Below are 7,179 nucleotides of genomic sequence, written 5' to 3' on the forward strand. Positions count from 1 at the left end.
AAATAGAATGTCATCAGCATATGATTGATACTGCATAGGTTTCCTAACTCATCGTTAAGTTTGCAGAGAGAGTGCATAGTATATTAAACAGTGTAGGGGACAGTACCCCCTTGTGGAGTGCCTAGTTCTAATTCGCCATAAGCACTGTAGGTGCCTTGGTACCACACTTAGAGAGAGAGAGAGAGAGTGAGAGAGAGAGAGAGAGAGAGAGAGAAACTTAAGGGCTCTTCGGCGGGAGGAAAGAAGCAATGCGGATTCGGCTTCTGCAGAGTCTCAGAGCTTCAGGTGAGTTGGTGTGGAAAGTGAAATGCAGGGAGCAGCGGCCACGCTTAAGAATTTTTTTTTCTTCTAATTTCCGTCAACTTTTGGCCACGCGATTTCATTAAGAACGGGCACTACTTCAGACGTTTTAACTGAAAATCCACAATAATCAAAGGTAAATGGTACTTGATCTATCTTAAGCTGCAGAGGTATTGGTATTATCAGAAAGAAAAGACTTGAAACATTCACCCTAACATTACACGCCAATAGAGCGCGTGTAGGTACAATACTGATTAAATTCTCCTACTGGGGTTCCTCCATCCTCGGGTCATTCTTCACCTGTCCGCTTCCTCCTCTTTCTCCTCCTTCGGCCTCCTTCCCTCTTCCCAGAGAAACCATCTTTTCTGAGGGAAGATGACGTAATTGTTCTCCAAAAACCTAGATTTATTTTTTTCGATAACAAAAGCAATATTTATTTTTTCGTTAGACTATCGATTGTATAATTATAATATGAAAAGATGGTAGTGAATATAATAGTATACCTTTAACTAAAAGAGAATGTATTAAGAATGCGAATCGATACTTGTTAGGGTAAACTATTATATATATGTAAAAAAAAAAAAAAAAAAAAAAAAAAAAAATATATATATATATATATATATATATATATATATATATATATATATATATATATATATATATATATATTTTGCAGTGATTTGCCAATTCATTTGTTTAAAAAATATAATATAACATATACAAGACTCCGTACTAAAATTGGAAAATAAACATCATATTCCCAATCAAATAAATAAGGAATACCATTCCTTACGTGGGTAATGACTCATTTACATGGGTAAATGAAGCATACGATTTTTTTTATCATTCTGTTTCTACATCTCTTGTACTTGTCTCAGGGAACTCATGAAGCGGGTTAATAACTTCAGTTGTGCTTCTAGGGAATGGGTGTACTAAACTCGCCTAAGCATTATTTAGAAACAATTATTAATGATTTCTAGCACAGAAGCCACCAGCACATACGCCGCTTGAGTTTCCATGGCAACGGATAGTCGTCAGGTATTTCCATTTCTTATATTCTTGTTTTTTCTTCATATTGTCTATGAAAATGAACACCTGGACCCACGTACGTACGCAGGCACACACGCTCGCACCCCCCCCCCCACACACCCACATCCATCCATACACATACACCCACCCGCCCACACACACACCCACACACACACACACACACACACACACACACACACACACACACACACTCACCACACACCACACACAACACACACACACACACACACCACACACACACACACACACACACACACACACACACACACACACACACACACACACACACACACTGTAAGAGCCGGAATGATGGTCCCTACAAGAGTATGGTAGGTGGCGAGCTTAGGGTGTAAGGTAGACGACCAAGGTGTCTTGACTCCTTTTATTATATAGTACGATGGAGTGCGGCTGCCCAAGGAGCGAGGTGTTGCTCCTTGGCTCCCCGCAGGGAGTCTGCCTGTCATCTCCTACAGTGGTCTAAAGATGGGCATAGATCACGTGCTTAAAAATATGACAATGTTAAGGAAAATATCAAGGAAAATACGGGGAAAAGGGTTTAAAATGGCACGGTCGTGTAATGGGGAGAGAGGAGGAATATGTGGAAAACGAGTGCTTGAAATGGGGGGGGAAGGGGAGGAAAAGAGGAAGACCAAGGAGGAGGCGGAGAGAGAAGGGAATAACTGGCGAAGAGTATTTTGATAGGCAGGGATGCCTATCCAGAAAGAGCGACCCCGGATAAAGACGGGATTGAGCTGAAGAAGTAGTGATATGCTTATCATGGCTGTTATTGTTAATTGATAATCAGTACGATTACTATTATTATCACCATCATTATTATCTTTTAATTATTCCTGGACCAAGAACTAAGCCCTATAGCTCTAGAATGATTCATCAGAGTCAAGGCAGAGTTTGGAAGCGCCCACATAAAAGGAAGAGGGAGATGGAAGGGCGTGTTGTAATGTGCAAAGGATTGCGTTTGAAGGAACAAAGATCGAGGAGTTTAAATGTCTGATCACATATACGTTAGTAAGAAAAACGGCTGCATATTCGAGAGCCTAGATTGCGTGCTTATGTACATCTAAAGTCGTGGCATAAACAAATGATTAATACTTTATATACTTTACAGACCCGATTAAACATCCTCTTTTTGACTAAAACAATATATTCTATATATATACATATATAGATATATATATATATATATATATATATATAATTTTATATATATATCTATATTATATATATATATATTTTTTTTTTTTTTTTTTTTTTTTTTTTTTTTTTTTACAGAATCTGAAAGATCTACAAGAAATGAAATACAACGATAATGTAATACTCAATTATACTACATTAAAAGTAATTCTGTTTGAAAAACTAAATTTTATCATCTGATGCATATAGGCGAAGACGTGGCTCAGGGAAGCACTGAGATGGCAACGAGATCCAGAACAGCAATGCTCACGAGACACCTGTGAATGGCTTCCGCTACAGGTGGCTGTGATCACCAAGGGCCGTGCAGTGCTGGTGCAGGCGGTGGAGGGGATGTACCAGGCGGGCCATGTGTAAAAACCTTTTTTTCTCAGTCTAGGGCACTCCAAAGCTGACTACAAGCGCAAGTTCAACAGCGAAAAAAGACATCTTTTAGAGAGAGGTGTCCCATTTAAGGAGTATGACATCTCCTGCTGTACATTGTTCTCCAACTGTGTGCGACTGGCTGGCCCGAGCGACCCTCCCTGGGCCCCCCCTCCCACAGGCCAGCCTCTGGAACATCCCCCTGCACAAGGTGAAAAAAAAACGTAACGATATTGAAACCACAAAAATGACGTCCGGCAGATGTCGGCCCAGAGCTTATGAAAGAGTTGAGAAAACTTAAATGCTTGTTCTCTAGGATTCTTAGACTGGCCGGGAACAGATGTGGAATACGTCCTCATGTTTTCCGTGATCAGGTTTGGAGATCAAGCAAACTTTCAGGATCTCTTAAAAAAGGTTAGAGAGCCTTTTCAGGCTTCAGACCTAGACAAGTTCCCACAACTACAACAAGAATTCAGTCTTCCAAAAAGCATTTTCAAACAAGATAAAGGAGGGAGTGAGCGGGAGTTGCGTGTTCTCTACCCGAAACTGTGGGATGTGACTCTTGCACAGTGGCTGTATCCAGACTGAAAATCCGACCGAGTGTGAACTTTACTAACCTGGAAATCAAAGAGATACCTCAACTCTGTCACCATCTCAAACGGCTACACCAGCCTCAGGACATATCTCATGAGAATCTGTTGCAATCACAGATGTAACAATCGCCTGCCTGAAGTGATCATAATATCAGGTAAGGAGGAATTGGGAAGACCACGCTGCTGAACCCACTGCTGGAGATGTGGGTGAGAGATCCCTCGCAAATCAAAGGACTTCAAGATGTTTCTCCTCTGCTGTACCTACAGCTAAGAGGTCCCCATTCCCACCGGGAAAGACATGCTTCAGAGTCCCCTTTAGCAGTACATTTCAGGAGTCGGGACTTACTACCTGAAATTTTTGCAGATCTATTTCAGGCTATGCACGTTGTAGTCCTTCTGATGGTTATGATGAAGTGAGAAAAAAGGCAAAGGAGCTCATAACGATCTCATACTCCGAAGAAACATGCGTATCGTATAACCTAGACCGAGCTGTCAGAGAGAGCTGACCCCGATAATGAAGAATAAGAAAAAGTAATGAACATCGAAATAAAAGGCATTGAAAGGAAAATCGTTCTTACTTTTGTTGAAAACACTCTAACTGCTCTTGTAATGATCCAGTGCGAGAGATGATCTGAAAGAGAAAATCATTAGAAATCTCGGGGACTTAAAAACGGAAAAGGGAGTTTTGGACGTTCCTCTAACTCTGACACTGTTGACCATACGCGCGTTGAGGCTCCAGATGAGAGCTCACCTGATGTCTATCAAACATAACATCCCTCATGATAAAAAAAGTCCAAGGAGAGGGTGGCAGCTAAGGGCATTGGTGTTACTCTGGGCAAATTTCGAGAGTATCATGTTTTTCCCCCAAAAAGGAGTTTGCTTTTACGATGTCTGAAGAAACGCGAACATGACTGCTTTCAGAGACAGTGGGGATTTGAAGGCAAAGTTAATGAACTAAATCTACCATACAAAGAAATTCTCTCAGGATTTCTCGTCTCAAGAATTTAGACAAGGTCTGTTTATCGTCCAAGTGTGGTCCTTTCCACACAATCGATTTCAAGAACACTGGGCTGCAGGTCTATTGCCTCACAGTTATCAAAGATGTCCCACTCATTGCCAACATGACGGTTGTTGGATTTTGCTTTCTAACTGATGCCGAGAAGAAGAAAACGCTTGGCATGCCAGGAAATGCCACTGAGGAGAAGTCGTAACCTTTATGTACCCAAAAAACCTATTCTACAGATTTATGCAGACAAAATTGAAGAGGCACAAGAACTGGTATGGCGAAAAATAGTAGGAGACATATCGGAATATTTAATGGAAAACGTTTTTAATATGGCACGTATTTTCTCATTGTCACAAGAGAACTTTCTGGATAGGTTTTTCCTCTGCTATCATCACTTCATTTTATACAGTGATCATCTCATCTGATCAGTAAGAACAGCTGCCACAGGATCTGTGAGACGGTGATGGCTTTGGGACAACATGCCAGTATCTTAGAAGCAGCTGCCAAAGTGCTGAAAAACAGTGACACACTAATGACTCGAGGGAGTATCTGCCTGGCTTCGTAGCTTTGTTTGACTATTTCAGGCCTTCCTGCTGGAAGTCTTCATGAGTAAAAACACCCGAAGAGTTGCCACCAACTGGCAAGTCTCTGGTCTGGAGGGATTGTCCAGCCAAACTTGAACTCATACTCATTTTAAATGATGTAAAGAGTTTTATTCAGTTTTCTGAAGCTGTCTTTCGGCAATCACAGGCCAGGAAATGTTTGTCGGCTGACCAAGTTTGAAGGTGATTGACAGCGGTTTGGATGCCCGCTTCTTCCTGAGAGCCTGGAAGAGCTGATAACCAGTCCTGACGGGAGGGAGTGCGGGGTTTAGCCACGAGGCTCCAAATTTCTAACAGAGACTTCAGATCCTAGGTGAGTTGTGCTGTTGCGGGAAATTTTATTTCAGTGCACTTGCTAGGTCCCACTTTTGTACATTTTGGCAGCCACTTCGATATAAACATAACATGAATAGTAATTTTATGAATGAGGCAAAACCCTAGGTTATTTTTTTACAAAAAGTGTGATTAGAGAATATAAAAAACCAAAAAGTGTATTAGTATCTGTTTTTGGAAACTAACCATTTCATCTTTCGTTTTCTTTACACGAATGATAGCAAAACATGTAGTATTTTTTATCACTGATTTTGTAGTGAAATATTTTATAAAATGCGATTTCTTGGAATTGTTTTTTATTGAAAAGGTAACATCTATGGAGGTGGGCGGTATATCCCCTTTTTTTCAAAACAATTTTCAATTTTAGCGGCATATTTTTTTAACCTTGAAAAAGTTTCATTCTTTGGATATCAATGTATGTCAGCTGAATAAAAAAAATCTTTGCAAATTGCTTTGTAAATGCTTCCCCTTTGGACGTGGCTATACCATAAAGTTGCCGCTAACCAAACTAATGATTTTTTTTTCTCGTTTCGCCGCCAAACACTGATTATAGTAACAGAAAACATGCTACATCATATTCTTCATTATAAAACATTAACTGAACGCAAAACCGCAGTAGAGATACAATGAATATATATATTGAACTATTAGTGGTGGTTCCAAAGACGGTGAATATCAACTTATGCCCAATACTGTGCTGTGTGTATGACCCCATACATTGATCTAAAAAGGAAATATGCTATTTTAGAACATTACTGAAAGGGAAAACAGTAGGGAAAACATGAATACCCGGGTGACTGTATGTATGTGTGCGTGCTGCGGAAATGAAGTTGTTAACATTTTCTGTAGAACCATTGGTTTTATAGTCCATACACATTTTCTCGCGTAAAATATAAAAATAGTTAACATTTTCTTTAGAACCATTGGTTTTATAGTCCATACACATTTCTCGCGTAAAATATAAAAATAGTTAACATTTTCTTTAGAACCATTGGTTTTATACACATTTCTCGCGCAAAATATAGTATGTAGAGGACAACATATATATGTATATATATATATATATGTATATATATACACATATATATATATATATACATATATATGTTGTCCTCTACATACTATATTTTGCGCGAGAAATGTGTATAAAACCAATGGTTCTAAAGAAAATGTTAACTATTTTTATATTTTACGCGAGAAATGTGTATGGACTATAAAACCAATGGTTCTAAAGAAAATGTTAACTATTTTTATATTTTACGCGAGAAATGTGTATGGACTATAAAACCAATGGTTCTACAGAAAATGTTAACAACTTCAGTTCCGCAGCACGCACACATACATACAGTCATCCATGTATTCATTGTTTTACCTACTGTTTTACCTTCAGTTAATGTTCTAAAATAGCATATTTCCTGTTTAGATCAATGTATGGGTCATACACACAGCACATGTATTGGGGATAAGTTGTATTCACCGTCTTTGGAACCACCCATCTAATAGTTCAAACATAAAATATATTCTGTATCTCTACTGCGGTTTTGCGTTCAGTTAATTTTTATAATGAGAATATGTTAGCATGTTTTCGTTATATAATCAGTGTTTGGCCGAACGGGAAAAAAATCATTAGTTTGTTAGCGGCACTTTATGGGATAGCCACGTCTAAGGAAGCTTTACAAAGCAATTTTGCAAAGAATATGAAATGTAAAAATGTTTCAGTTAA

The 7,179-nt window shown here is 39.0% G+C and overlaps 1 pseudogene; it reads left to right on the forward strand.

Moving 5' to 3' along the window:
* Positions 1–248: 248 nt before the first annotated feature.
* Positions 249–5,436, forward strand: LOC119569692 (annotated as a pseudogene).
* The last annotated feature ends 1,743 nt before the right edge of the window (positions 5,437–7,179 follow it).

This window comes from Penaeus monodon, unplaced genomic scaffold, assembly GCF_015228065.2.
Source record: "Penaeus monodon isolate SGIC_2016 unplaced genomic scaffold, NSTDA_Pmon_1 PmonScaffold_18070, whole genome shotgun sequence".
Lineage (NCBI taxonomy): Eukaryota > Metazoa > Arthropoda > Malacostraca > Decapoda > Penaeidae > Penaeus > Penaeus monodon.